General features: G+C 41.6%; 1 protein-coding gene across 1 annotated transcript in view; it reads right to left on the bottom strand.

Moving 5' to 3' along the window:
• LOC108727825 (discoidin domain-containing receptor 2) overlaps positions 1-9,780 on the bottom strand; it is a 149,458-nt gene extending 139,678 nt beyond the window's left edge. The window contains exon 1 of the mRNA XM_018456088.1: positions 9,475-9,780. The gene's annotated coding sequence lies outside the window, so the exon portion shown is untranslated. The remainder of the gene's footprint in view (positions 1-9,474) is intronic.
• Between the last annotated feature and the right edge of the window lie 14,663 nt (positions 9,781-24,443).

Raw genomic sequence — 24,443 nt, 5'->3', positions numbered from 1 at the left:
GCAGGAATGAATCGTTGTTTTTTATTACCCGCTGGATCACACGTGGATCCAATAATGTGGACCCACAATGCACGTGCAATGCATAAGTACAGGGGCTCCTTTTCTCCTTTTGTCCGATGGCATTATGTAGGCTGGATAGAACTACCGGAGAATACGTGCAATATTCTCTCTCTCTCTCTCTCTCTCTCTCTCTCTGTCTCTCTTTGTGCTTTGTGGACATTGGAAAGGAAGGATATGGAGCGAAGGATCTTCTTTCGAGAGACAGACTCCATTATGAGAATCATAAAAACGCGATATAGACGTTTTCGAGGATCACGATTCCGAAAGGATCCCGATTAAGAGTGCCATAATCGTCATCGTTCGATCGACGTCAGCATTACGAACTCGAATCTAAAAAGGAAGACTCGCTTTCGACGTGCTCGCGATTCATCCGGATAAGACGAGTGTGCATTCTTTCAATCCGCAAAACTGGTATCGCTCGTAATAACATTCTCCGAATCCAGCTCCAAATGCATTGAGGCTAAGTGTTCGTAGAAGTAATTAGTGAGACGTTGAAGACCAGAGGGAATGGTTCCGAGCTTGATCTCTAATCACTAATCACTCTGATGGCTGCCACTCGGAAGAGTGCGCACTTTGTTCCGTGCACTTTAATGATCCGTGATTGTTGTTCGGTGCAAAAATTCAACCGCTAACTAACTGATATAGAAACATCAGCGTTCTGAAAGGTTGAGCTGCAGAACCCGGGGCGAAGCCCCGAGGATCCTCAATAGAGGAAGTTCGAACGAATGAGCGGGAGCGGTTCTTGCAGAAGCCCAGGTTATTTCAAAGAGGAAGAACGGAGTACAAAGAGTACAGCCAGACCGGCGGGCTGAAGAGAACAAAGAGAAGGGTCACGGACGGAATGAGAGGAAGAAACAGAACTGAAACAACCGGGGAGTCGAGAGAAGAGATGGGTGTAGTTCATTGGACAGTCGTTATCTTATTATCGATATCGCATCACCACTTGCGCCTTCGCCGCCGCTTTTCCTCCCCCACCCTGAACAAATGTTTGCACCGTGCTGCTGTGAACAGATAGCAGCGCGAAGCAACGGTAGAACGGTAGTCCTGCAGAGAACCGCTTCCTGTTTGCCTTGGGGTACACCACGGGTGCACACACACGCATATGTAACACAAGCATCGCGCTGATCGCGCGCGATTTCACGTGGATCTCGAAAGAAGCTATCCGCGCGAGCGTCTGTTATTCTCCATTCAGAAATTTACATCCGTTTGCGTGTACCAAGCACTTCCTACGACAATGCAGGTTTAAGGGATATGCGCTTTCGTAATATGACAGGTGAAACGGCGTATCATACGTCCGACGCGCTGACTTCCTCATCGTATCTAAGTGAGTTAATGGCTCTGATAAACACGTATGTTTTATCGAATGTATTACATCCAAATATGCTTCTGTATTATTTTGTAACAGATAACTTCCCATTTTTCATACAGGAATTCAACTATTTTTCAAAACGAAGAAGTTCTTGACTATTCTTAAGGAAGTTCTTCAGCCTTTTCACAGAATATAAGATTTTAATCAAATATTGAAAATAAGTTTGTGATTAATCCTCCGAGTGCACCGTGGGTCTTTCAAAGAACAATCAAAATTTTAACAGTCAAAGTTTCTCTCTGTATTTTGCTATATAAAAAAACAATATAACATCTGAGTTCGAAAACGTTTAGAATACAAAGTAGAGATGTAAAACAATAAAAAATTTTTTCCAATTTTTTACAACTGATTTAGTAAGAGAAATTTAGTACTGGCATGAAAGACCCACGGTGCAGACGACATTAGCGAAAAATAACGGTGCATACGAAGAGTTAATACGTAAGCATTAATATCTAAAGATTTTACTTTAATCGTTGTTAACTCTCTTTTTAATCTCTATTATATTTGCGCGAGCTATAGAATTGGAAAATGTTGCATAATATACAATATTATATTATTATAATATACAAGAGAAAGTATGCAAAAGACTTTTCCGCACTATATGCTATTAAATTACGCTGAGTTATCACGCTTCGGAAGTTTGCGCTTGCAGACTTCCGATGCAGCCTCGGTATAGGATGGATATGCACTTTCATAATCTATCGTTGATATACGTAAGGCTCGCTTAGAGTAAACTTCCTGATTAACTTTATGTGTGAACTGTTTCGTAATAATGAAGATGAATATTCATATTTTTCATCGACGCATATTCTGTGGCAAGATTCGTGGAAGTACATATATCTTTCTGCAATACATTGCACTAACTTTATGGAAATTATTCATTGAAATTCAATAGACATGTGCAATACGTCTTTTACTTATTTTTCAATTTTCTCTAAAGACATTTACACCGTATAAATGTAATGTGAAAATTAACAGTGATTCAGTTACTGGAAAGTTTATACCAATTAAATATTTGGACGCAGTCCAAATTAGAAACAGCAAAATGGAGAAAGATATCGATTTTGATTATTTTGTAGGGAAGATTGTGAATTAAATCGAGTTGTATCGCGTTATTTGCACCTATTTTCACTGATGATGCTGTAGAAGCATTTTGTACATTTATAATACGCATTCATAATACGCTATCGTTTTAGCTATAAATATATTACGCGAGCTTTAAACGAACTTTCTGATTATGTTTATGACCGGGCTGTCGCCTGGTAATGAAGATAAATACACGCACACTTTATCGTCACATGATTTGTGACGACTATGTCGACGACTATGTGGGAAAATGCGTTCTGCGGGAAATTATCGTAGGTAATTACGTCGACAAAGGGACCCGTATAAGCGAACGCGTGGGTGTCATTCTATTGTTATCAGAAAGGACCTAAGTTACGTGAAATTACCGTACATTTGAGAAAATTGCTTCTTTCAGTATTGAAAAAAGCAAGGATACATCAAGGATATAAACTGTATTTTCTCCGAGAAAAAGTTTACGAACTTTAGAAAAATAGAAAAAGGAAAAAGGGAAGAGTTTCATTGTTCGTGGGACAAAGTAACTGTCTACAGAAATTAATTATCCGTTGCGTGTTATTTTGTCGGGAACGTTATCCTATAACAGCTTGGTCGCGTATTTCTTAATGATACGTAACTCGTACTTTCACGTGAGATTAATTGAGACAAATATCAGCAGAATACCAACCGACTACTCCTTATGCCATAAACATGGTTAGCTAACAATAAGTTTTGCGTGTCGTAGGGGATGTTGTCCTGGACAGAACTACTTGTAGCCAGGAGTTTGCACCTACTCGCGTCCGTCGAACGCTTTCTATGATGACGTAATCTTTGCGCACTTTCGTAATACGCTAACCACGCGTTCGTATATATTTTAAAATGTATGTCGAAGAAACGTTCTCATTATGTACAGGCTAACGACATCAACGAGAAGGCGGACACGTGTGGTACCGGTTTGCGATTTATGTCCCGGAGAAGGATTAGATCCGATCAGCGTCATTTTAGAATAGTGTTACGACGATTCATCGTCGGGAAAATTGTATTTGCCGCGAAAGAACGATACGCGATCTGCAAATTGCGTTGCACAAAAAGGCGTGTGCAGTGATGGAAATTTAATGGAACAGTGTCTAACACGGCATCTCTTTCTTTCAAGTTTTATTCACGGCGACGCGACCCTTTCGCACCAAAACTCAACGGTACGTAACTCCGAAAAGTGACGATGACAGGGCACCGGTTTAAAGGTACGTAACGCCACGCCATTACCTGGCTCAGTTGCTTTTATATTGGTGGAACGAATCGCTTTACTGGCCGTTCCGCGAGCTGTGCGAGCTGCATTACGCTCCTTCGAACTTGAACGACAACTCAAGACAGCCCCGGGAGACGAGATCAGCGGCGATAAACCGTGACGAACGAATGCGCGAGCGCTTGTCAGATTATCCGGAAGATAGCTTGCGGATACGGGCAGCCTCACGGGAGATTAACTGGAGCAACGACTTTCGTCTAATCACTAACGTGGGCTGCTAATCTTGCGCGACGAATAGGCCCTGGCGGATTTGGATTAACCAGTCTTTCCGTTGTGTGGACATGCAACTATCGTTCGACTTTCATAAACTGTCTAGTAAAATTGGTACGACGTACATAAATTCAGCGAAACGTGAATGGGGTACGCAGATTTTATAAGCGAACGAAGCGAAAGATAAAACTGTAGAAAATGTAATATTATCGTAAACGAGATATATAAACACCTCGTGTAATTGAAATAGTTCCTAAGCGTAAGTGGAATTATCTCTGATCGTTATGCTTAACGTAATTTTCTACAGGAAATTATATCAGAATATTTTTAGGTATAACGGTGAAAAACGATTGCGATATGTGATTAAGAGAAAAATATATAATTGTAGTATATATATACATATAATTAATGCAATCATATCTTATCTATAAAAAACACAAGCATATGAAATTAAGCCAAGAGTTTCTGAGATAAATTAAAAAAATTGGCTCATGAGCAAAATAAAGATAGTCACACGAACGGATTGATTCTAGCGAGAAATCGATATTTTAATCGCACGCCGATGATATCAAGTAGAAAATGAGAGCGTAATCTCGCGAACGTGATCGCATGCGGAACGAGTCGATTATTCATTATACGAGCACTATGAATCGTTTCGACGTGACGATGCAGCGCACGCAATGGCACTTCACGATGGCCGATCGGTTGATTATGCGATAAATATTTCCTAGGTGCGAGATTAGATTAAGTTTTGGTATGACGCCGTGATGCGGTTCATGATGCCGACATGAAATGCTGCAGCGAATTGCGAGTGATTGCGATTACGTGCCGACGATGACCCAGTGTCGTCACGCTTGCTGACCGACCTTATAATTGCGGCCGCAGAGATACAATCGCTAATAATTGCTCCAATAGTTTTTACCCATGAATCACGATTCTTTAAAATGTAACGATATTATCGAGAAAAAGTAACAGTAATAGTAATGTTACAAATAACACGTTAGTTTCCAATTCTTACTATTATTTTTTAAAAGGAAATCTTAAGCTTCATTGTCACATGATGTAGAAATCAGTTTTTACTACATGGAAAAAATGATTTGCTGAAGTATCTCAAAATTTAAATACAGATCTGAAAATAATTTCGTTAAACCAATAAAATTATACAGGAAACGTAAGCATGATGAGTGATGCTGCAAAAAAATATTAATAACAACTAGTTTGAATCCACATAATTATTTTGATGGTCCAACGAAATTATTTTTAAATTTATATATCTAGCTAAATTTTTAGATATTTTAGCAAAACTGTCCTTTTCGCGTAGTTGATTTTATAATAAAACGTAATAAAAATAAAAAGTAATTATGATATAAATCATAAATAAATGTAATAATAATTTTTTTAACGCGCACATAAAACAAATATTTAATGTGTGTGTTAATGCAGAAATATTATATTAAATTGAACATGAAGCAATATTTGAACACGAAATAATTTTAACATCAAAATGATGTTATTGATTTTCCAACTTCAACTTTTTAATTTAATTCCATATTTTTTGTACGGCTTTTATAAAATCAAATCGTAATAACGTGTATTATGGAAAATGTTAATCCGCTCGGAGTAACTTGAGAGACAAAGTATCGAGCCATCGAAAATTCGGCCACCTTTTATCAGAGACTCAACTTATTCCGCTTGAATTCTTAATCAAAGATCGGTGCACCTCGGTAACAGCCACCTCAATCCCGCGGTTTGCTGAACATCCACTCGAGTGGGTCGGTCGGCTTCTCTTCAACCGAAAAGACTTACCGCAGAATTTTCCGAATTTTCGTTCAGTCAGCTTTTGTGAACCGATGACGATAAAGTAATTTCGTATATTATATTACCATCCTGATATTTTATAAAATTACATATAAAAAAAATCCCATCTCTTTTCAATACAATAGCATAGGAACGAAATAGATATCGCGGGACGAAATGAAAGTTTCCTGTTGGAAACGTCCATCCTAATGTTTACATTTCATTTCGTAATTAAAAACGTAGCAATTAATTTTAATCAAGCGGCGCGCAAGATGAAAAACGTTGCGCCGACGAGTTGATTTTTAATCGCTAGTTACTTTTTGTACTTTCATTGTGGTTGCACCCGTATTTACCGTATCCAACCGAAAATGAACCGTTGTCAAGGGAGTGTCATTTGTACCGGAAAAATATATAGTTCGAATATACACATTAGAGGCACACGCGAACGTGCACGCTCGTTCGTTAATTTCATTGCTCTGTTTATTTCCCGTGAATGAAATTAAAATAGCTTCTCGGACACGAGGGTCCCTGACGGACGGGATGAGCGGTGGTTCGCGAAATGGAGAAGGGTAAGGGTTAGCCCAGAAGGTAGAAAGACCTTACTGCGACTCCACCTTTTTAATTAAAGTTTGAAACTGAAGTAGAAAGCGCATGCGAGAGAGCACCGGTACTCTCGAGGCGAGTGAAGCGCGACGCATAAAATAGTCAAGTGTAGCTTTCCCAGTAGTGAGCACTGTCATCTCGCTTGTTTAACATTCTGTCCATTATAAAATGAGTGGACTGGTCCAGTCAACCGAATATCTCTCTGTTGAGATGTAATTTCTGGAAACATGTAATTTACCGGTAGGTCGTCATGTTTAATTGATGTATTCTCTGATGGTGGAAGCAACACAGAAAAATTATCGAGAAAATTTCTTGTCAACGTTCTGAATTACTTCTGCATAAATAAATTGAAACTTTAAAGTAGCTTTAAAGTGGTATTATCTTTTTGCTATCGCTTCATTGAAAGCGGATCACGTAGACCGACATAAACATGCGCGCGACTAGTGCAATCTGCACCGGTGTCTCGTATCTAATTCGCTTTCTTAAGCTTTATAGCGCTATTCTATTGTCTACGGGTACCATTAATTTCGCTAATGGTTAATCGATAGACAGGCGAGTTGTGGGTACTGTCCTACGGTCGCAGTTCACGTGTAATTGTACGGATCCGAGCGATCTGTAGGAAGCAAGAAGTACAATAAAGCTACAATAAAGGTACTCGGTCGGAGTGCTCTATAGTTGTAGGAACGGCAGTCGGTAGTTAGACACCTGTTCGCGGGGCACAGACTACATACAGACGTACGAGCGTGCGCGATCCCTGCGCGGGGAAAATGAGAAAAAGGCATCGTCGACAAGAGAGACAAGACACGAGAGCGATCGGGAAGAGGAATTATAACCGGCGAGAACGGAAGGTGCTATTTATTATCAGCCTCGTGGGGCACAATGGCTCGCGACTGCTGATTGATGTTCTCGCCTTTAGTCACTGTCCAACGTGTGCTATATTTACAACAATCCGCTTAACCCTGTACATCATCGAAGAAAAGTACCGCCGAATCACGCCGAGTGAGAAGCGAGTACACGTTTCGTCCTTTCACGAAATTTAATTATTCCCCATCATGCTGATTTGCGCTATAAACTTTGGTAATTAAAGTGATAGAATTATTCAACGGCAGTGTAGCCGCGCCCGATATGAATACGGGAGCAAGCACTACGTGCTATTTACACAATTTCGAAATATACGACCGATTCTGCGTACAATTCGCCGTTTGTTCACAAAGAGAACCTATTTTGATGGAACGCGCTACGTGCAGGTAAACGATTGCCGAGTTAATTATTTACACAGTGAATTTATCGCGAAAATGTTATGATCGATTAATTACATGGAGTTAAAATTCAGAGAAATACACGACCAGTTGTTATCGAGTTCCGATACGGTACAATAAATCAGAATAAGGTCTAGAATATCGCGAATCGATCGAGCGTCAGTAAGTAATCAGCTGGACGAGTCGTCATCCAACGTAGTAGAGCCCGTTCTATCTAGAATGTGACGTGTGCCACGCACAAGAGCTTACGTGACGAGAATTAGTTATCGCGTGGAAGCAACCAGTGGCGTAGATCCCCATGCGGTTATGTCGTAGACCTCCGATAAACGTTCATAAAGTAACCCTAAAAAAAAAAACCTTTACGGGTCGAGCTTGTGACTACAATAGCCACGTCTGCAGAATTTTATATAAATCTTTTTTTAGATCTGTCGAGAAAGACGCGACAGCGAAATCTAGAATGTGTCAAGACGAATCGTATAGTGGAGTCGTTGGCGCATAGAGAAAGCGTGTGTCGCGCGTTTATGCATAATGCACGATGAAATCGCGGATAACGCAGAGGGATGGGCTTTCCGCATCGCCACTATCATGATCATTTAACTCTCCGAGCTGGGCTCGATAACGTAAGCGCGCGCTTTATCTCAGTCCTATCTCGCGAGGCCGCATTATTAATTATATGCCGGCGGAGTTGCTCAATTGCCGAGAAATTGTCGGCACAAAGCGATCTCGGAAAGCACCGTCGACCGCGGCGCCGACGAAAGAGACGCGTGACGCGATTACTGCATCAGTGACATTGCTGAGAGCTACCGCTGTCGTTGAAAGGGCAACACGTTCTGCGCGATTGACCGAGCTCTGAGCGTGGAATAATGGAACGCAAACTGTAACGTGTTTACAATAGCCGGTGATCGTTCAGGATCACGCTTCGAACGCACGCTTCGATCTGTCACGGTGACAGCTGAGTTTCTTTGACATTTACGAGTCTGTATTTTTCTTGTATTATCGAGTGTATGAGCGTGAATATTGCCTTTTAAACACATTTAATTTATTTGCCCTTTAAAAAATTTAATTTATTCATTTGTGAAAAATTAATCGTTTAGTTTTGCTAATCGTATGTATTTTTCTGTGACGATTGTCCATGTTGCTCCGGAAAATTGAGGGACGTTCTCTTAAAAGACAGGATTAAATAATAGCTATCTTTTTCGAATGATGTGACTTATCAAATAATTTTTATTGAATTCTGAATCTTCTCATCTTGTCGCATTGTCGTTAATAAATAAATATATTATTAGTCCGAAAAGGGATAGTACGTAGAATGTAGAAATGTAATTGTATGCGTATGCTGCAGCAAAAACACAACAAACTCTCTTTTTTCTTCTTAATTTTTTTTTAGAAAATGTTGACGTACCTTCTTCATATTATTAAACTAATCAGAGCGAAGCTAAATGACCAATCATGTTATTCAATATATTATTATACAATCAATACACATCTTACAATTATATTATCGTATTACAATCTACAGAGTTTTATATATGCAAAGATGGAGCATGTTTTTAAATAATATGGCAATCCATGCCTTTTTTCAACAAGCCACTGCGGTATTCTCCATTCCATTTATTCACAAAGCATATTTAATATAAAAATTAAATGCTTAAATAACTAACTAATTAATTAATTTAAAAATTAGACTTTTAGACATAAGAATGTATGTTACGATTAAATGGAGAAAGGAGTAGTATCAAGTTTATGTGCAGAAATTAAGTAGTTTGAAGTGCAAAAAATTAGTTTCATTCATAAACGATTAAAAATAGAGCACTCACGTTTAATGACAATAGCGTACGTCGCAAGTCCTGTTATCGTGCCGCAATGCTCACCGGACCTTCCCTCCTCCTGCCACCTTCGCACTGTCACCCCACGATCGCCGTCCGATTATTGTGATCCACAATGTGCCGTCATTTCACCGAGCACACCACACTTTTTTTATGACGCGCGTCAGCGAGGAAAAAAAAATCGAAACGCGGGCCGTCAGTGCGGCGGGCACTCTCACGCGGCGTGTGCTTTTCGCGCGTCGCGACGTTCGAGCCCGGGTACGATCAAACCGACGAGAGCAATGCGTACCCCTCGCGACCCCGTGACGGACTGAGGATCTCGTCGACGGTGCAGCGCCGCCGTGACCCGTGGCGACACCGCGAACTAAATCCGCGCCCGCACATACGCGCCGCCGAGTATCACCGGCGCGGTGGCGATCCGCTTCGCGATCTGGGTCCTCCCGCTCGACTCTCGCCAATTTTAACCCTTCGGGTACACCGACGGTGCTCGTTGGTACCTGGATGCTTTCCATCCCCCTTGAATTTCGGATCTATGAATAGCAGAAATAAATAAATAAACGGAATGCATCTTACTTATTATGCTCTTGTCATCTTGGCTTTAGATGCTTTGAAGTTTATGTTTTTCAAAAATTTTTAAAAAGGAAAGATTCGATATTTGAACAAAACAAACGAGCTGAAATGCAGCATTTTTTTCAGCTGCAGCGTGGAACGTAAAGTAATCGAGTTTTTGCAACCGTCGAACCGACGTAGTTTTTGCATTGTTTCTGCTCTCTGTTACCGAGACCGTAAATATACTACCCAGCAGAGTGAATATGAATACGACTTCATTACCGTAGTTATGTGTACACTTTGCAAAATGAATAAAATGTTTCAGCAGTGGAGCGATATTACGAGACAGACTCTGCTGGTAATTAATACCTAAAATTTACATGCACTATAAATAAACGATGTAGTAGTATGCCCATACGAAGTAGCTAGCCAAAGTTATTGAGGAGAAAAAAAATGCAATTACTAATTTTACAATTTTAATCCGCACAAAATAAACTTTTTTTATTTTCTATACGTATTGCATTATTAACGATAATATTTATGTTGCGAAAAAGTTCGAGAAAGATATAATAGCAAAATGGTATTCTTTAACTAATTTTAATTGAACAAAACTTTATAATCTAAACGTTCTAGTTATGAAGTTATTTCGAGATAAGCATTAAAAAGTAGCAGGGAGAAGCTGGCGTCGCGAATTAATTTTTTCCTAAGGAACAATCGCCTTTAAATTACTCAAGGCACCGCCATCTGCGGACGCGGAAAAAAAGTGCGGGGAAACCAGAGACATTTTGCATAATACATATGTCATAAACGTTGATGGGCTTAAACTTGGCTATTTTCCATCATGCTTTCTAATGTTTCCAGTGTCTCGCCGCAAGACATTGGCGATGCGGTTTCGCATTGCTCTTTCCCACAGGGTTTTACGGGCCACGGTAGAGCGAAGAGGTCCGACGTGGTTCGTCTCGTTCGACGAGCGGCAAACGTCGACGCGGGAATCCGAGGGGGATGGAGGACGCCGTTCGTGTAAGTGGCACCGTCGTTCCGAAATATATCGTTGCGGTAGGTCGCGCGGGAGATCGTCGGTGGTATCCGAAGAACGAAAGACGCAATTATCGGTTAGCGTGGCGCCTCGGCGTTGCTCGGTTCGGTTGCTTACGCCATTTACCGTATTGCTTGTACATTACCGCTTTTCTTCGGGACTCGGGCTCTATTTACCTGACGTTAAACTTGCACGTTCTCTCACGGTTCTGCACTAATGAGAAAGGGAAATTTTAAAGATAAAAGAGAGAAAAGCAAGAATATATTCTTAACAGGGACGTACCGCTTTCATTTAAGAGATATGAAACTTATTCTTTCTCCTCGCTTACAGAAACTGGAAGTTAAAATGCTAGTAAAATTTCGATTATAACAGATGAATCTTTCCTCCAAGAGTAGAGTGGGTGATTAGATAACTTTTGCTGCGAAAGAGAACTTTGAAATATCGTGCAGTAAAAATGAAGACTCTCGTTACCGAAAATTTAACGTAATTCGCTAAATTGTCGAAGGCACTTTGCATCGATATATTTATTAAGTTCTTTTTTATCGTGTTTCATCCTTTCCTCGAAATGACCCAGATTTTCGGGGTCATCTCCAACGGTTTTCCTCGCTTTTTCAACCTACAAATCTCTCGTACTCTCGGATGTGGACACATGGTGTAATTTAGCTCTCCGATTTGGGTCGACATCTATTCGAGGTACTAAACGTTGGTCGGAAACATCGGCGAGCATTGTGGCGACACGATCGAGAACAATATCGCGTGTCCATGAATCAAGCATACCCTCCACTCGAGACGTCGATCCGCTTTGGCCTATGTACGATAATGTCAGCCGATAGCGCGGAATCGGTCGGCCAAATCAATCAGTAGCTATATCTCGCGATCCGCAAGGGTCCGTCTAGAATGGGCATAGTTCACAGTTCAGGTCGCGGATGCGGAGAGGGCGGCTTGTTTCATTCCGAGATGTCTACGTGCCTACGGAGAGAGGGGGGAAGAGGGCCTCGTACAATCGATCGCGATTCGCGTTTCGCGTCCGTAAACTGAGCATGTAATGTATTTGGGGGACTATTGCTTTTTCGGTCGGAGTTACGAGAGGAGCGCGACCCTCCGGAACGGAACCATGTCGTACGAGGCCAAATACGAGGCACTTAAGCGATGACCTGACCTCCGTCGCTGGCGTCCCCAACTCCGTTTGTCTTGGCGAGCCATCGCCTTTGACAATTCTCCTAACTTGTTCCGAGAAGCTCCACCAGAGCATTGCTTACTCGCGACCGTTTCGAGACTTGTGTTGTTACGCAAGTGGCAGTCCGCTTTACGATACTCGTAAATCAATGAGTCGCGACGAACGTCAAATTCTTGTTAGCCGCCCATGTGGCGCGCGATGATCCGCGTACGTTTCGCGCCTGAATAACGTTAGGAGCACTCGTTTCACGGCGAATCGAAAGAATCGGATATCCAGCGTAGCGCAGTAGAATCCTTCGCGGCCAAAGGGGGCTTTTTCCGACGAGTAATTCCTTTGTGATTAGTGGCTCGGGGCATCGGCTTACTCGGCCACGAGCAAAAGAAAACGTGGGATTGTTTCCTCGAGCTGCACCGTTGTTACCGCACCCCGCTCTCCTAAAGCAAGCTTAGATTTAGTGCCACGTGGAAATAAACGCTTTCGCCGCGGTGAACAACAAGAATCGTTCGTTACGTTAATGACAGGTTTCTTCGGGCGAATGGGAAACTCGGAGCTCTCTCCCTCCCTCTCTCTCTCTCTCTCTCTCTCTCTCTCTCTCTTTCGGCATCGGACAAAAACTCGCAGCCCTTTTCATCGAAATGAAATATCTTCGTGTGCTGCATTGGCCGAATACCGATGCAATTAATCGCGTTGATGCAGATTAATCCCCTGTAATTTGGTAAACATCGTGGAAGCGACGCACACTTTCTTCGACCCGCCATTAACTGGATAACGCGAAATCGTCCCCTTCCCCTGCCTCTTCCTCCCTCATCAGAAACAATGTTTCTGTATAGCGAGAGCGACCATAAATCTCGACCGCGTCTTTTCGTTCGCGCGCCTCGAAAGTTTTCGCGTCTTATATTTGTCGGGTTTCGAAGGCCTGGCGGCGCGGCCCGCTCGATATTTTGTTATGCCATTAATAACCACTGTCTCGCTCCTCGGTAACAGGCTTTCTCAATTAATCTACGTTACGAGTGTGCCGAATGGCGAGGGGAAATGTAAAAGCTCGAAAATTAATATTAATGCACGGAGCAGAGAAATCCATGCCGTTCGTTGAACGGGTAGAATCGATATTTTACATGGCGATGTCAATAGCTAATGAAAACGTCGAATAATCCGATACCAGTGTAGGTATTCCTCGTATTGTTTCGCACCGCGGCAAACCTTTGTGCCGCGTCCAATGAAATTGTTTCACCGACAATTTGCGTTATGCCAGTAAATTGCTTCTACGGATGGTTATGCAACGAAAATCGTCGAAAAGTGAACTCGTTTGTCGCCTCGTTTAAATTTGTCCGCGTCGCGCGATCGTAGTTCGATTCTTCGATTAATCTGTTATAAACGTTGGAAACGTTTCTTTTTGCACGATTTGTTTCTGACGCGACGCGTTCAACGAAATTGTTGACTCACAAAACTAAAAGCGACATGTGAGACGGCAGAAAACTGTCACGGCGTCGATGCCACGCGTTGATGGGAAAACGAGAAAATATCTTTTTCTTCCCCGAGAATCGAGTTATATGAGTCACGGTCGTTTTTACTCGCACGAGAGAGAAAAGTTACATCGCAAATTTTAATGTGGTGTCCGCTCGAATGAATGACTTCGTATAAAAACTGCCGGCCGCAGAAGGCCCGGTAAAACGGATCGCTTTTTTACGTGTCACTGCTTTACCTTGGATTCACGACTCGCTTTAGCGGAGCGTGCACGTTACTTGCACCTTGTACGCGGGGTTCGCGTGAACGAAAACGAATTGTTACCACAGTAAGCAATCTTCAGCGATCGTCGAATAACTCATAAATCACAATTCATTTATTATGATTCTTACACTCGCTTCAATTTCCAAACAATAGACCGTTTCCAAAATTGTAATTCGTAAAGCATTTCATATTCATACCCATCCTCTCATAATTCGGGTTATTTAACGCTTTGCTGCGCGGTGGAATATTATTGAGGCTTCGTTTGATTTACATAGATTGCATATGGCAGTAGTATTAATTAATGCAATGATTAAAAGACCGCTATGAAATAATTCAGATAATATTAATTGCGGCACATGTTATTAAAATATTCACGTCGCTCTGATGAGTTTGCAATCGCGCCGATAATGCTTTTGTACGAATATCGTTTTTATATCGTTGTACATTCTTAATGCCCGATCGTATAAAACGTGACGTTTAATTCCGATGATCAGCGCGAATCCTATACCCACCTGGATAACTTGATCGACTGTTATTTCGCATTAAACGCATCTTTGTCAACCGAATTGTGTTCGCGAACGACCGCTGGGCTTCGTACATTCGATGAGCCACGATATTTCCATATTAACGCGCATCACTGTCAGTTATCGGCTGAAATTAGTCGAATAATTTGTTCACCGACGCGGAACGGTGCGGATAGCACCAGGGGAGACACGGATGTAAAGCGTGGGAGCAACAAAACGAAAGGACGAAAGAGCGAGAGATTGGTAGATTCGTGGTTGTTGTTGGAATTTCATAAAGGTCCATTGAGTTGCAATCGGTACCAACTGTGGACACAAACGACCTCGAAGGTCCTAATTTTTTTCCCCGTGCAATGGACATCGCTTGCTCGTTTCACGTTTACTCCATTTAAACTTTCTCGACTCTATTTACTGGTGGCTGCCACTCGATTTTTGCATCGTTTGCTTTTCAAGCGATATTTTTCTAGATACTATTTTTGACGAAAATACTTGCTCATAATATGCCTGACGTACGTGGCATTAACGCTATATTGATATTTACGTAAACATTATGGATTTATTTATTTTATTTTATATTCTTGGTCGATAATACGGATATTTTTGCACATATTTGCAATTTGCAATAAGTAATAGCGTAACGATATATGTATAAGCGCAAAATATCTCGTAGTTGGCTGGTACCGGGTGAGTGAGTCGCGGTGAGGGTTGACCTGGCAGTCGGATCGATCCGGACTCTCCACGTAGGAACCTAGCTTCCTCTTTCGCGTTTGTGCCCCTGCGTCGCGCCTGCTTGCACTCATGTCAGCCGCAAGGTTCCCTGATGTTTTGTATCCGCGTTCCGGGGAGCTCGCCAAGGCCTCGCTCCAGATACCATCGTCGCCAAATATTTCCAATTGACCCAGTCAAGTTTCGAATAAAGGCACAAAGGTATCGAGCCCGAGTTTCCATATTCACGAACGTTCAAAGATATCGAGACGCGGCGGCTTGTGTCGGATCATGGAAAGCTATCGCGGAAAATGCTCTTGTCTCGCGTTGATATTGTCAAAAATAATTGATTGGCATTCCGTCACTATGTCTATGTATACTGAGCGCACACGTCTCCATCGTGCTCTGCACCTGTTTGCGCTGGTTTTGGCTACAGGAATACGTCGTTGTATCCGCACTTGGGAGCGTTCCATCTATCCGCGGCGACCTGCTCCAGATATTCCGACCGAACATTCCAATTAGCCTGGTCATGCGCCCTCGGACCACATAAAAGGCTCCGAATTCCGCGTGCGGATTTGGAGGTTCTGGGTCAGGCAAACCGTGGAGCGACAAGCTCGTCTATTGTTCGCGTTCGCTCGCTTGGTTTGCCCGTTACGGGAAGGAAAATCAAGAGGTTAGCGTTATCGTAGAATTGGAGTTCAGCGAATCGAATTCTGCAGTCGGATAGCGTTGGAGATTCCACTGAAGCTTGTCATAGGACGACGTACAGATTGAATCACGTGGTGAGTCATTCTTATGTTAATTTACAAACGTTTGGTACTCGTTACATTACAGATGTACACGATAGACCGAAGCAGCTTGATGATATTCACTAATACGATCGATGATACTGTCATCGACGGCGCCAAATTAGTAATTAATTATTACTAACTTGGCTCATTTTCATGATTTTTTATTGAAGCTTAAGAGAACATTATCAGAAGCTTATTATTTTTTGCACTGATCGTTTTTTACCTATTTAAAGACGAATGTTTGATCGCGCCGATCATAAAACACTTCATACTCCTTTGCAGGTACTCACGTATTCCTACGATCCTTATATTTCATTTGGCGAGGCAGCAATTCTCTTAAGTACCGGAACTACTTTAGGATCCGAACTTCTCTCGGCTTCTGAATTGCTTAATGTCTGGAAGCAGGGATTTGACCTATATTCACGCTTTCCCACTAAATATAGGCTATCCCGTCGTCTAAGACTGTCCTCAAATGTGCGATATCGGCACTAGGCTCCGATGTCTATAACGTGTCTATTATGGCTCACTTTACGCGGTCAACGTGCCTCAGCGGTGGGATTCCGCGTAACCGGTATCGACAGGTTATTTCTACGGAAGGGGCAGCCTCGCAGCTATACCTCTCTCTCTCTCTCTCTCTCCCTCTCTCTCTCCTTCTCTCTTTCTCTCTTGTCGATGAAGGGGTTTAGACCCGCATTACTGCCTTAGAACTATGATTACTGTATCCGACATGGCTATAGCGTCCGACGTAATGGCAGGCAATAGATGAACCCGCCTCATTACTCAACGGGTATCAATTGGATGCCGATATATAGAACAGATGTGGCTCGTTAAATTCTATCGTTGCTTCCGCATACCATTTTTCTCCGTGATTTCCGATGCATCGCTGATGATCTTGTTATCGACGATGAACATGAAACGTATCTTTTCTATCAAGCAAATTTTGCATTTCCCGTAATTAAGGCATATCGATCGATGCTGTCGTACGATTCACGCGTGACGATTGATCACCTTCGCCTCTCTTTGAGCTTCTCGTAAAGGAGTGAAATAGGGAAGAACGTGTGTCGTGAAGACAGAAAGGGGAAGCTGCTGGTACATAGGCGCGAGATAGGCGAGGAAGTTTCGCTTGGACTTTAGTAGGCAATATATCGAAGGGTTTTCCCCCATTGGGATCACGGTGACAGAGGCGAAATGCGGGCAACGATCCGTCCGTTGGTTGCCGTGTCGAGGTGTCGGAAAGGGACGCACGCTGCCGTTTCGCGCCCGGCGCATCCTTTAAAGCCCGTTGTATCCCGCCAAGACGGCACGAGACGGGCAGGAGGCTGCCTGTTTGGTTGTATGGCACGCTAAGATGCCGCGCGAACGACGAGGTGTTTCTCGTTGTTGCGGGTGTACAAACAGAGTGGGGTTGAATACAACGAAGGGTCGGAGCATTACGTTCGCTGCCCGTCCCGCCGCTGCCACCTCCGTTCCATCCCCATCCCGCAACTGCCGCTGCCACCCCCTTCGGGAAACTCGCGTGGCGTAAGCACTGTTTATGGAGACCGCAGGCGGCATCTCCCGTCGAGCTTAGCGTTACCACTGCGCTCAGCCAGCCTCGGTTACGAGCGAAGGGATTTTCTGCCGGATGAGGATGCCATCCCCGACAGCCGCGCGACTTTCTCCCTTGCATCCCCCTTTTGTGTCCGGATTTCAGTTTAATGTATAAAAATAAGCTCGTTTGGCGCATTCTATTCCACGCAAGGCGTCGCGTGCGGCGCCGATTCGGCCGAAGTATTCGTGCGAGGCATTATAGATGTTAAAACTGCGTTCTTTTTTTGTCACGGGTCTTGTTCATTCCACGGGCAGTTAAATCGGGCATGTGTGTGTACAGAACGGTTTAAATGCACGTACTAAGTGACAGGCAATTCTTGCAAAGTTTTTTAGTCGCTTCTGATTGCGTATTACACGTAAATATAATCGTGCCTAAACATGACTGTGACAGTGACACGAGTTGTCAGCTTTTATCCAACGATTTAATGCCGACCTCATGAGGAATCCGGCGAAATAGCCGTTATGCAAATTTTTACCGCGCTTCTTTTGCTCCTGGTTCTCGTGGCTGGTTCAATGCATAAAAGTATGCGTGCACCGTACTATCGCACAAGTGGTCGCGTGTAAGGGACAACAGGTATCACAAGCTCGAGCGGCCATAAGTACATTTGAATACGTTACAACAACGTAAACGTAAGCTGGACAGTTTTCCGCGAAACGTCTCCATCGTACGCGGATTCCGGGCTGCGTTCGGAAAAGTACACGAAGCGTTATGGATATTTATGTAAAATGAGGGACGGAATATTGTTTTCTTTCGTAGACGGAAATCGCGCAGCCGTCGGTCGTGAAATAAAAAATTTCCCAGCCACGTTTCGCGAAGCACACACGGCGTTATAACCCCTGACATTTACGTGCAGGCACGCCCGCGACAGTCATGCGTGCGTGCGTACGTGCGGTCGCGTTACATTACTCGCATACATGCCCCTTACTCGCCGATTTAGTACCACAATCTCGAAAAATCCGGCGAGACAGCAAAAAGCTGGAAGGCGGGAGAGCGGGAATGGGGAAGCGAGGAGAAAAATGGTAGGGCGGTAGGTCACCACGAAACAGCGTGACGAGGAGGAGATGGAGACGGTGGATTAAAACATTTTATACATTTTTTTTCCTTTCTTCCTTCTCGACAGGCTGACCGGCTATTTAAGAGACATTGCTTTGCAAACCATCACCCGAGACAACTTCCGGTCTCTGGATTCTCTATCTCGGCTGTTCTCTTCGTTTCCGTCGTTTTCTTTCTCTATTTGCTTATCCACGACTAGGCTGTTCGCCTCCGGAAAGATTATTTTCTTTCCGATGGACAGGCGAAAGACGTAAGGTGAGTGAGATTGGACAGATGTCGGCTTCGCGAAATGCGGATTTAATAGAAAGGGATTAAAAAACAGATATAGCAGCTGTAAGCGGAACAATAGTGCACGTATGCGTATCGCGAGTTAGGAAGGAATGATTCGAGAAGCGATGAAATGTATTTTATCTGCACGACTCTTTTTAATAGGGGGTTTGAAACCATCCCTAATATCTTATCTCGAACCGAGAAGAGACATTTCTTGCCAACTATTTCGCCGTTTTCTCTGTCGCGTGCTCGTCTACCGGGACGGAGTTATAAGTTCATCTGTACGTTTGCACGTCCCGCTACGATCATTGCCATCGGCTTTGCTCCAATTAGTGTTGCCAGTCCGACTTAATACTTTTCGTGTTGCCGAAGCCGCCGAACGGTTCTTAACCTTCCCCTTAAGCCACAGGAGCGGAGTTCAAAACCTGAACCAGAGGTTTTCAAGCGCGGTGACCCACCGAGGCGGATTAAAAGCTGCTTCCCAGAGCTTCCTGTCTCCTTTCTCTCTTCCTCCTACCCATTCCCGCGGGACCCTCCCCCTTTATTCCCGCTGCTTTTTTGTTCCAACTGGCACGATATCTAACTGTAGGTAAGAGGCTTTCGCCTTTGAAGTCCCCTCACTTTTGCAACTTGTATTTCTTTCATTAACGTACTTCGTTCCCGAGTATTTTCGCGGTACGGCAGGGCAAAGCCGGTGGAAATAACTCCTCTTCGTTCCTCTCTTCAATCCTCTCGCGCTATCCTTCTGCGTCATACGACGGGCAGCATCGTAAAAAATCTTCAAACCGCATTTCCTGGGCCACCTCGTCGGTCCCCATCCCGAAGCCCGTTTCTCCTTTATCATTAATTCTATCTAGAGGTTCGAGCTGCCGTTAATTCCCTTCCTTTTTAATGCGGCGCCCGGACAAAATCCTTCGTGTTTTACAACCCATTTGGCGCCACGCCGATATATATATGTATATATAAAAAGAGAGGCGGAGATATTAGTATATTTCGGCTTCTGTGTGTACGGTGGTACCCACCAAGGATAGAATTGCCGGTAGCTTCAACGAGGAGTGGCGGCGGCGAGGACGGTGGGCTCAGGTGTTTCCACCGGCGTAGCTCGGTATAGCGGGGCAAAGTGGTCGATATGACTGAAACTACCCCTCCCCCGCAAATCCCGCTGATCTCCCTCTGTTGGACTAACAGCATCTCCTTTCCACCTGCGTCATTCTCTCTCTTTTTCTCTTCCGTCCTCGTATCCAGGACTCACCCTCTACAACCGCCCTTCTTCATACACCTCTGGATCGCGCGATAGTGGTGGCATTCGCGGAATTTTGCTTTTATAATATTTAATCACGTTGAATATTGGAGAGCTCCCTCGAAGTGTGCGCCTTGCTGTAAATTATTCGACACACAGGGTTTCTCAATTTAGGATTGCTATCGAAATGCCGCAGCTTCATGTCTTTTTTTTTTTTTAATTTTGCGCGACACATACGAAATAGATTTAGGAACTGAATACTTGTGTCTCTCTCTCTCTCTCTCTCTCTAATACTATAAGTGCTATAAAAAATAAAAATTTTAGATCAAATTGTTTTTTAAAATAACATTTATTGCTTTCAAATATATATTTTTTATATTTATATTTTATTTTTATATCTTATACATTATAAATCTCATAAAAATCCCTAACTTTCATCATAACCTTTTACGATGTTATTAATTTTGTCACGTAATGTCTGTTTTGATGTAAAAGCAATTTTAACAAAATGATACTTAGTGCTTTTTACTCTTTTTCAATTCTTTTAGGCAAACTGGCTTCTTAATTATTAATTATAATACGCTTATAATGAAACTAGAGTTTACACAAAAGTAATGAAATTATTTCTTTTTAAAAGTCTCGATATAGTACAACAGTCGCAAACATTTTGCGTTATATTTGATTACAATTTGTTAACATTTTACAATGAATTTGAATTAAACAAACGATACAATGGATTCAATGCACATAAGAGCAGCCAAATTATAAAATTTAATCTCCAGTTAATATGCGAAGTTTGAAGGTAACAGGCCACAGATTCAATTTTACCTGCTTTTCCATACCGAATTCTTCCGATTCTATTGGGAGCACGGTCGTTTTTTCGACGACCGACCATTCGGAAAAAACCCGAAATACATGGCTGCGCTGTCATGGGAAATTGAAACATGCTGACTAGCAGACCAATTTCGTCCTAATTAAAGGAGTTTTTTCTTGCTCCCGAGAGATTTGCCTATTTCGAATACACGAATATTTCCGTGGAAAAGTGCAGCGTTTGAAAACGAAGCTGTTCTACTGCACGTGCTTTTTCATGTGACAATATGGAAATTTCAATATATGCGCACGCGGTAGTTGTTGAGAGAGCTTCAATGAACTCTGGCGTACTAGTTATACAGAGGAATATCAGAACTCTTTATCATACTATATCTAAAGGTACGAGAAAAGGTTTCGTTAAATTTGTTCAAGTTTTTATTTATGATTAAAACGTTTACCTTTTTTTCCGTCTCGCTGCACCGAGATTTTTCCTTTCATAAGTAATCACGTATATGCATGCTCGTTGTATCCATTCGCTGCGCTCAGTTAATTGTTATCATTAGAAGTTACGATAGCCGCAAACAATTGCGTAGAAGTCCGTTAACTCGAAGAACTGGTATACTAGTAGATCAGGTATACAAATATTTAAGATTACTTGTTGGAAATAATTCAACGACACATTATGCTTATACTTGGTTGCTGAGTTACAAGATTTTTATGATCTCTGATTAATTTATCAAAGCTTTCTTCTATATTTAATTCAGTTTCTAAAACTTTTAGAGTGAATCTCACTCTGAAGAGTGAAATCATACTCTTAAAGATTGAAAATTGAGCCACCCTTTTACAAGGTTCAATTTTCACTCGCTAGAGTGAGATTCCACTTCAAAGAATTTAGAGAGCGCAATAGGATTATTTCGATCTATTTTTCTGAAGAAGGGAATTTAATATTTATAGCCTTTTTTTTATTTTTAAATACATGAAAACTACATATGTATATATGTAATTAGAAAATTAAAATATGTAATTAAAAATATATGACAAATTTTGATACTGCAGAGTAGTTACTGCATCTATAATGAAATATGATAATCATACAGGATATGAAAACACTAAACGCTTAAAGTAGTTGGCTGCGCGATACACTCGGTATGAAAAAAAGCAATTAACCTCATTGATATGCCATTGCTTTCATTATTTTGAATTAACGCGACGGAACGGATTAATTTCGTCATCGATATAATTTTCACAAAAGGGCATCAATGTTTGACACTCGGTTTACACGTGAGGATTATGAGAGTGTAAATTTGTTATATGGTCAGTGCACTTCATTTATTCCATTCTACAAGCTTTATTTGTTGCTGATTATTTTACGCAAAAAATGTCTTTAGAATGCTTATAAAAATTTTCAATGATAAATTTTTATTTGAACACGAGCGTAACGTTAACTAAAGACAGTTTATGTGAAATGTAACAATCGTAGCGTGTAACTTTTATTGTTAGAATTGAAAAAATTCATGATTGGTTTTTGCTATTTTTTAAAACTAATTGCATGATGTACCTATTGCTTTAATTACAAATGATTTAAAAAACCAATTGTGATTTTAATTTTAATTTATATATATTTTATTTAGTAAGCTTTTTTGGAGCAACCGTATGATTACTACCAATGGGAACAATTATTCAGTAATTATAATTTTGAATTTCAGAACAGTATTATTAATAAAATTTTGATATATTTATTTCGTGGGTAATACAATGGATCTTAATTTTAATTCTCACCGGTTTGGGCGCGCTCTGTTTTTACTTATTTTATATGGTAATAAGTGAATAATTAACAACACGCACACATCGCTTATTGATGTTAATATATGAAGTTTTAGTATAGTGGCGATTATATATCGTGGTGAGTGAACACATGCCCATCGCAATCCCGTTTAGGTACGGTAAGCTGAAATCATAACTTTTCTCTCTCTCTCTCTCTCTCTCTCTCTCTCTCGGCTCGGGTATTAATTTAATAATCTCGAATAACTCAATATAAATCTGCGGCCGTCTGCCAGTTAACTTTCGCGACGGAACGGACTACAAGGGTGCTAATTAAGTGATTCAATTACAGCCGCAGGAATTAAGATTCGCCGCGGAAAACTAAAATTCAAAATAAGGCGTCACAGCCGTTACTAGAATATTAATAACCAAAAGTCGCTCTTGAGAATTGATACGCTATTATATTATTTACGCTTTTTATTATTAACATTATTCCAAATGGCACAAAAGCGATAATGAAAATGTATTATCCGCATTGAGCAATACGTTTTCATTATTATTCTCTAAAATCCGAAATGATTATTTTTTAATAGCATTTCACCATTATTTCAGTGACGTGGAATTTGCACAGAATATTTTATTATTGAAAGATAAATATTACCGAAACGTAAAATTTGTTATAATATGTATCCTGAAACACAATTTTTAGTTTTAATTGTATTTTACGAAAAGATCATTCTTGTATGAAATTTATAAATTTTCCAATACATTTATTCAATTAAATCAATATAACCGTAACGGAAGTCGATGTTGGCAATACTGCACGTTAAATTAAAATAAATGTATCATGTCATTTAAAATGTAACTAATATAGGTTGGAACCCTTTTTGCACAGTCCATTAAATTCAATCGGCCGTGATGGCGATAAAAAAATGCTTATTAGTCGCACGTGCGCGATTCCTTTTAAACGATCGGACCTTCTAAAAAGAGACAGGAACTCGTGCAAGCGGATATTACAGTGCCTTATAAATAATGGTCTCAGTTTTCACGCCAAACAATTAATAATTAGCCTTGGCACATGAAAAGATGCGATGGCTGTCAAGCGGACTACTGACAGAGGGTCTGCGAAACACGACACAATGTATTTTTTGCAACGCGTGTCATTTTATGCACGTTTACATATATACAGCTGACGCTGATGCATTCATAAACGATCCATCAATTTTCCGAGTCGAGTCAGAGGATATCGAGGAAACGAGAGTTCTGAGGCGTGGGAAATACATATGGGCCTCGGTGCCCTTTAATGCGGTCAAAAAAATTTTGCGGCTAAGCCATTAAGTTTCCTTGAGGCTCTCTCTGTCGATGATAGATGAGACGGGGAGCGGCGGACAGCCGGTGGATCAATAAATTAAATCAAGGTACGGACTGGACCGGGCTTGAAAATGATATCGATTGAACATGGTGGAGGTAAAACCGACGGTATAGACCGTGGTAAAACCGGATGGCTTGCTTATGACTGATGATTACAGAGTGAAACGCAGAAATTTAATCGAGATTGTAACAAATTGAAAAAATCATGTGGGGCTTATCCGAAAATATATCGCATCCTAATTCAATTTAGACAAGATTTGTGCTGCTATGCCATAGACGGATTCGTGTTAATATTATGTGTAAGTATCGCTTTTCCAAAGCGTGTCCAAACCCGATCTAAATGTTCCACATGACGTC

Source organism: Mycetomoellerius zeteki, unplaced genomic scaffold (assembly GCF_001594055.1).
Source record: "Mycetomoellerius zeteki isolate Tzet28-1 unplaced genomic scaffold, Tzet1.0 scaffold55, whole genome shotgun sequence".
NCBI classification, from domain to species: domain Eukaryota; kingdom Metazoa; phylum Arthropoda; class Insecta; order Hymenoptera; family Formicidae; genus Mycetomoellerius; species Mycetomoellerius zeteki.
This window is presented reverse-complemented; position numbering and strand designations above follow the sequence as displayed.